The sequence below is a fragment of the Humulus lupulus genome, chromosome 5, assembly GCF_963169125.1.
Source record: "Humulus lupulus chromosome 5, drHumLupu1.1, whole genome shotgun sequence".
NCBI classification, from domain to species: Eukaryota; Viridiplantae; Streptophyta; class Magnoliopsida; order Rosales; family Cannabaceae; genus Humulus; species Humulus lupulus.
The window spans coordinates 181,671,361-181,679,754 of record NC_084797.1 but is presented as its reverse complement, the minus strand read 5'-3'; the positions used below and the strand labels follow the sequence as shown (position 1 = coordinate 181,679,754).

The following is an 8,394-nucleotide window of genomic DNA, read 5'->3' as shown; positions in this document are numbered from 1 at the left end:
TTATGCTCTGTTGTTGTTGTGTTTTCTTGCTGGGCCTTGGCTCACGGGTGCTACGTGGTGCAGGTAAAGGCAAGGGGAAGCTGGACCAAGCCTGAGGTGGAGAGCTCTGAGGTGAAATGTACATAGCCAGCTGTTCGATCACCACGATCGAGGAGTGGACCGGGACAGGGATTACCTAATTGCTTGTTTTGCCTTAGTATGGCTGGTTATTGTATCTGAGTCTTACAACTTTTGTAAACGATCTTTAAACTTATATTTCTGGGATCCCGTGTAATCAGATAACGTTTCTAAATGAAAATTGTGGCTTTTGAGACCAAAACGCTTTTAACCCTAGTTCCTTTGTAGCTTCTGCAGCACAATTTTAATTAATTGACTTGATTAGCAAGTCTGGCACTTTATAAACACACAGTGTAACGGTCTTGGCTATCCAGGGCGTTACAACTTGGTATCAGAGCCAGGTTTCGATCCTGGGACCTGTGGGTTATGGGCCCACCACGCTTCCACTGCGCCACTCTGATTCTGATACCATTATGTGACGCCCCACGTCACTATGGCTGCTTTCTGGAATGACGACTGGCCCTACAAACCAAGACAAGTCTTTCCAGCGTGCTTTGTCCTCACTCGCACACTTCCTGGGAAAACTTCCCAGGAGGTCACCCATCCCTAGATTACTCTAGGCCAAGCACGCTTAACCATGGAGTTCTCAAGTGATGGGCTACCGAAAAGAAGATGCACCTTCCTGATATAGGTAGTACCCATCAATCCATTTAAGCCCTCTTCGACTGTGTAGTCCCATACCTACACAGTCTTAGAATCATTACACTTGACCTTCCCCAGGCGATGTGAGATTGCACAGCTTACCCGGTCTTTCCCCTTACGAATCACGGGATTCAGACTGTCACACCAAAGGTGGTTCTGTTGGTGGTTTTTCACAAACGGTTGACATCATCTTTTTATAAGAAAAAATGGTCAACATGTCTCGAAACCAGTGTTGCATATTTTCAGGTTCAAAAACCAAGGATTTGAGAAAAGCATCGGTGTGTAATTCACCAATAGACATTTTTGTTGGGAATACTTAAATAAATACAAATATTATTATATTTAGATAAATAAATATCAAAGTTATGCAAATTAAACGTGATGCATGAGCACAATTAAAACACATAAAATAACGATTGATTTCCACGATAAAATTTTCTAACAATTAAAGTGTCGCCTTAGGGTCGATCAAATTAATCTTAGAGAATTTATAAGATATTCTTATCTTTATTGTTTAAAACATAAAATAACTCTTTATTTTCTCTTTTAAACATTAAAGTACCGCTTAGTTTGGTCAAATTATGATTATCCAATGCAAAAGATTAATCCTAACTTTGTGAGTGTAACCCATTATTTTGGAGTTCATGACTTAACTTAGCACATGCCGCCTTAGGGTCGGTCAAACCTAAAATACATCATTAGTTCCTATCTTTGTAAGAAATATAACCTTGCTATTTATATGTCTAGACACCTTCCTTAGGGAGACGAAAAACAAAGCCGTCGCGAGGCACTATTCATATCTCACGGTGTTATATTAATAATGGAGACCATGGGTTATGTTGAGTTATCAACCCTCTCTCGCTCACTGTTTTGAAATAAGTGTTTTTAACCTAATTAATTCCAAATTAATTATAGATTCTTTAAACTTTATGAACATAATTAAAATTGGAAAGAAAGCGAGTTTCTAGGTCCATATCCAATTTTAAATTATCAATTATGTTCATCTAAATTTTACTAAAAAAACAATTTTAAAATAAAGTTGATTTAAAGAAATTAAGTCATAAAAACTTAAAAAAATCGGTGTGATATTTTACCAAGTTTTCAAAAAATAAAACTATGTAATTTATATGCATTTGGTTTCGCAAAACAATTCATATAAACATATAGGACAATCCTAATAATCATGTTTCTACTAATGAGATGCATGATTATGACTGTGTGGGTTTTTATGTATGGCACAAAATGCATGAACAAGTTATCAATCACACCAATCACATGAAAATAATTATTTAAATAAATAAACAATAAATGTTGAACCAGATGCTTTTGGGTATATCTAATTTTACAACCACTTTATAATTTTAAAAAAATAAAATAAAACTGTCTTGATCTCTATTGGGCTTCTTTACTTTACTTTCGATAGGATATGTGTCGTTGTTGGTCAAGAATAATAATAAGAAAACAAATTTCTAATTATCTTGATTAATTAAAACAAAACTTTTAAAAAATCACTATTTTTAGTTTTCTTTTTAATTAAAAAAACTTTTAAATAAAACAAGAAACTGAAAATATTTAATTAAAATCTGTTATTTTTAAATTTAAATTTTGAAATAAGATTTTCAAAAATGTTTGTTAGGATAACAAAATTATCACATTATTTAAATATCAAATTTCTAATAAATAAGATATTTAACATTTTAAAATTTTAAAAAATAACAGAATAATTTTAGAAAAATAAAAAAAATTCTGGACCAGCAAGACGGGGACACATGGCGTCAAACGAGGTTGTCAGGGGAATTTTGTACGGAACCATACGGATCCGTACGGACCCGTCCGTACGCGTATGACATCCCCGGCAGCGGCTCGGAGGGCGGCCTTGGAGGAACGTTGGCTGAATTCTAAAACTCGGGCTCTGTTCTGACTTTTGTGTGATCAGAATTACAATTTTATGGTGTCAAAAACCAAATAATATTACATAAATCCTATGCCCTTTAATGGCTTACACAATGATCTAATCATAAACAAATCCTAGCCCAAAAACACCATACAATTAACGATTCAACATTCTCATGCATTCAATCATATTAAGCCATCCATTCATTAATCAAAAATAAATAAATGCATAAAATTAAACCCACACAGATTCAATATATATATATATGTGAAGATGGCTCTGGTACCATTTGTTAGTTTTTATAGATCAAATCAGAGATTATACGCAGTGGAAAAATAATCAAAATTGTTAATTTAATCCCACAAGATTTCTAGATCTACTTCTTCACATGCATATATATATATATATATTGAATCAAAGACATGAATAGAAAATTACCTCAGGTCCTTCCTTTGCTACTATCTTTTTGTATGGAAAAAATCCTTGAGATCTCACGCCAAGATCTTCCAAAATATTCTTAGCACACAAAGAACGAGTGTGGGCACGCTATACAAAATAATAGGCCAAATCTATTTATCAGATGTTCTCAACACATGGGATTTGATAAAGTTTGGAGCTAAGTTTGGGAAGAACAATGACCTATGCTTGTATCACTGTTCTCTTTCTCTTAGAGAGATTTCACGATATCTTTTCTATCTCTGTAAAAGTATTGTTCTGAAAAACTGATATCCTATATTTAATATATCCAATATATTAAAAATAAAATATTTAGTTATTTTAAACAATTTGAAAATCACTAATCTGTTATCAGATTATGTTTAAATAATAATATTTTAATCATATTACAATATCTCATTATTTATTTAATATTTAAATAACTAAAATTGTGGAACCAAGATACTACCAAGAGCCTCTTATGCTTGTAGCACAGTGACTGTGCACTGTGCTACACGTGTACCACATGCCAGGGAAGGCATGTGATTTTTCTAAATTTTTTCTTATTATTTAAATACCAAAAATCCAAAAAATAAATTAATTATATTTTTGTTAAATCAAATAATTAATTAATTACACATAATTATAGAATAATTATGTTTGATGCATAGAAAAATATTTTACTTATCAAATAAGTCCTTTTGCCCATTTTTGTATTTACCTTTGTCAGTGTTTGTTTGAGCCATTTCGGGGACCATGGACCTATAACATTAAGCTCCAATAAATTGTAACTAAATAATTCAATTCTTTAATTAAAATAGTTAATTTATTAATTATGATATTTCTCCACTATAAATTCATAATTGCACTCTTTATATTATAGATATACTTTTACAGAAATCTTATCTTAAGTAGTCCATTGATATAACCATCTTACAATAGTTCAATCCTCTAATTAATTAGTTCATAAATTAGAATGGATGAATTCCCATTTTACCTTTCTAATTTACTTCTTATTCCTTAAGTACCATTAATTCACTAGTGAATAATTAATCTATAATCCAATTATAGATTTGAGCTCAAAGTCATTCAGTTCTAGAATTAACCCTTAAGGGAACTAATATACGATCCGTTAGGAAATATTAGATTCCGTATTGTTGATACATGTTCCCAGCCATCCATGATATTAAATCTCCAAAACAAAAGTCATTAGCCTCATTCTATGAAGAGACCTTAACGAATGAATCAAAAGATTTAATAAACATGAACAGGAGTTCATGAACACTCAGGATTTAGGTTGATCTATAAATGATCATCAGTTATGATATGAATTACAAGTCTTTATAGTTAAATAGTTTTTGGATAAATAATTTTATTCATATCAGTCCATGTCATATATAATCATATTACATAAAGCACATTTACCGAGATGTCTTACCACATCAATAATTTGAATCTAGATTATTTGTTTCATCATGATACTCAGCAAACCGTACTTACAACCCCAATTAAAGAATTCCATAACTTTAATTTGTTGTTGTTGACTATTTTTATTCATTCATGTGATCTTAATTCTGTCGTACTAATACAAGATCACATCCTCAATAATGAATATGGAAATTTTCTGATATTTACAAAATTATTCAAACAATAATATAATAATCTAAATATAACAATAATAGATCAATGTATTTATTTATTCATCGAAATAATAAATGTCTTTTACTTGCTTTTAGGACATACTCCTAACATCTTGGAATGGAAAGCCTCAGGTGGTACCGTTGGAGGGACAACTGTGGTGGATAGAAATGGTGATACCTCTAATTGTGAAGAGGATCTGGTGGCGCTTGAGGCAAAGGTACTAGTGCCCTTCAACTTGCATCCAATACCTCGGTTATGTCCAAGACGTTGACCAAGTACCTTTGAGACAACTTGTGTCTCATTGCTGAAGATTCAGATTGAGATTGAGATTGGGATTGGGATTGTGTCTGCACATCTTGCTGCAAGGCATCCTACAGTTTAGAAACAAGACAAATAATACATAATATAATTGAATAATATACATATATACAAAACTTAGAAAGTTACTTACATATGCATCCTTAGCATTCGTGTTCACCCATCCATGTATCTGTTGATTGTGCATGTCATGGAACGTATCGATAATGCTAGGCAGTTCCTTAGTCTGGAGATTCATCCTTAGAAAACAAAATTTAACAAAATCTCAGTTAATTATTGAAATTATTATTAAGATAACTTAGAATATTTCAAATTATCTATATCTTTATATTTACCTTCTTAAATTGAGAAGAACCATAAGAAGTCGATCCATAGAGACTTTGATAATTCTGTTTTTCTTTGTTGGCAGTATTAGCATGCCATGAACTGTGGAGTGGTGAACAGGTCAACCAACTTCTGCCAACTCTCGTTGTCCATGTCCTCTGGTGGATTGTTTTTGGCTGTCTCGATATCATCATTGCTGACTGCGTTTTTAGCCAACGACGTGAGAACGTCAAATATGACAAGCCTTCAAGAGAAATAAAAACGACACAGACGGTTTAAACAGGAAAAGTAAATAACACAAGATATTTTATAGTGGTCCAGCCCCGATTTTCGGTAATAGCCTAATCCACTCAGAGTTGTGATTTATAGATCCGTACTCAAGATCAAATGGACTGAGCCAACTGAGTTTCTTCAGTACAGATTGCAAAAATACAAGAATTCTCTCTTATTTCAGCACTTTCTCTCTCTAGAATACTCAGACCCAAATTTCTCTCTCTAGAAAGAAGAAGCAGAAGAAGCCCCCCTTTCATCCCATAAGCCCTCTATTTATAGGCTTAGAGTCATACATACGGTATCCCTTAGAACCGGGATATTTTATTATATTTATTACATTTAAATTACAAAGAAACATTCAAAATTCAAAATGTAACAAACCCCCCATTTGTGGGAAGAATGAGAGATTCACGCATATCTTGTTGAAGTTGTTTCTGGGAATCTTGACTTAGTCTCCTCTAACATGTTTATCCACCTCCTACTGACCACCCATGCAAGTGCTGGTCGAACATGTGGATGGTGGTAGGACAAACATTTGTTGGTCGGACGTGCATGGTGGTAGGACATGCATGGTGGTAGGACATGCATTTCTCTCCTCTAACATGGCACTCTCCTCTAGCATGCCATGCTTCTCCTCAGACCAAATCCTTAGGGTCTCCTAGGACCACCCTCTTGGGGTCTCCTAGGACCACATCCTCCTTGGGGTCTCCTAGGACCACTTCCTTGAGTTCTCCTCGGACCTCATCCTTGGGGTCTCCTAGGATCACTCTCTTGGGGTCTCCTAGGACCACATCCTCCTCAGGGTCTCCTAGGACCACTTTCTTTAGCCTCCTAGGATGCACTCTCCTTAGCTCTCCTAGGATGCATTCTCCTTAGCCTCCTAGGATGCACTCTCCTTAGCTCTCCTGGGATGCATTCTCCTTAGCCTCCTAGGATGCATTCTCCTTAGCCTCCTCGGACCAAGGTGCACTTGGCTTGGTTATGACATCTTTCAGGCAGTCCAAATTCTTCGTTAGTCTACCGGGTCCCTTTATCACAACTCTGAGGAGTCAATGTATTTATTGACTATTTAATGTGTCTTTTACGGACCATGTACTGCCATTTATCACCTTTATTGCCACGTTATTGAGCTCCAATTTTTGGGTATAAAATTTGCTCCCCATGTTTATTATATGATTTCCCTCGTATGATAAACTTTTCTTCTAGCAAAATATTCTTGAGATCATTCAAAAGCACCTATCCAGTTGATAACTTTCACGTAAACTCCCATGACAGAACTTGTCTTGTGATTTTTTCAAATTATATTTCTTGATATAATGAAAACATAAGCTCCATTTGTATATGTTGCAAAATCATCATGGTATAGAGATAGGTTGTTGAATATCCTCAATTAGGTTGCGCTAGGATTAGAATTTCGGTGATCGAACTCGGTCCGAGCCACATATTTTTGGAAGCTCACCTCGGTCATGTCCGAGCCACACATCTTGGAAGCTCAAACTAAGGTCCGATCGGACTCTTTGTGGCCTCTCCTTGGACCAAGGTGGTCCGAGCCAATCTCCTTGGCTTCTCCTCGGACCAAGGTGGTCCGAGCCAATCCCCTTGAAGCTCACCTCGGATAGGTCCAAGCCAAGCACTAGGCTCCTCCAACTATGTCCGATCGGACTTTGTGTGACCTCGCCCAAAATCTAAGTCCATCTTTTGGGCATGCATGAGACCTCTCCTCGGACTTGGTCCGAACCAACCATTTGGCACACATGCATGGTCTTCTCCTCGGACTTGCCCGAGCCAACCATCTAGGGGCTCCTCAAGCTAAGGTCCGAGCCAATCCCTTGGCACACATGCATGGCTCTCCTCGGACATGTCCGATCGGAGTTTTCATGACCTTTCCTTGAACCAAGGTCCAAGCCAATGACTTGGCTTCTCCTCGGACATGGCCCGAGCCAAGCATTTGGCTCCTCCAACTAAGGTCCGATCGGACCCTTTGTGGCCTCTCCTTGGCCAAGGTCTATCTACTCGGACGCAGCTGCTTCTTCTTGGCTCGGACGCACACGGGTTCCTCGGACTAGACGCATCTCCTCGGATTGACACAGCTGCTCGGACGAATACCCCCCACTCTGCTCGGATGCAGCCTAGCTGTTCGGACACCAACACTTAGACGCACGCGGGCCTACCTGAACAGTCATGGCATCCGCTTGGTCATGTCCTATTCGATCGGACACAATGCATCTTCTAACCGCTCGGATGCAGCCTCGGATGCTCACTTAAACCACTTAGACGTGTATCTCCTCCTCGGATGTAGCACCTTAGGCACCAATATTTCTGGGCCTAGATCCTTGGACGTAGGCGAGATGCTCCTTGGATCAACATGCATCTGATCGACCATCTCAAGGTGTATACCCGACACCACATTTTTTATGCATTTGCTTGGGCACTCTTAGGTACTTTTAGGAAAAACCATCAAAGCACCTTGTTCGAACCTCCCAAAATTATTTTGAGAGATTGATTTCTCTCAATCAATCTTGGTGAAAACTTGACTTCTCCTCTCTAAGACAAATTTTCACTATGTAGCATTTATTTTGCATGTATTTGTTTGATTCACTCCAAGGAATGTTGATCGATGATACATGCTTAGCTGACTAGGGAAGTTGTATCTGCTCTCCTGAGCAAGAAAACTTTGCACCTGATCAGCTAAACTTGTACCTGTTGGCATTTATACTTTACTTCTCCTTGCTAACTTAAAACATTCTAAG

The 8,394-nt window shown here is 36.8% G+C and overlaps 1 non-coding gene across 1 annotated transcript; it reads right to left on the bottom strand.

Moving 5' to 3' along the window:
• Nucleotides 1-446: 446 nt before the first annotated feature.
• TRNAM-CAU (transfer RNA methionine (anticodon CAU)) lies at nt 447-518 on the bottom strand. The gene has a single exon. It is a non-coding gene; the product is annotated as a tRNA-Met (tRNA).
• Between the last annotated feature and the right edge of the window lie 7,876 nt (nt 519-8,394).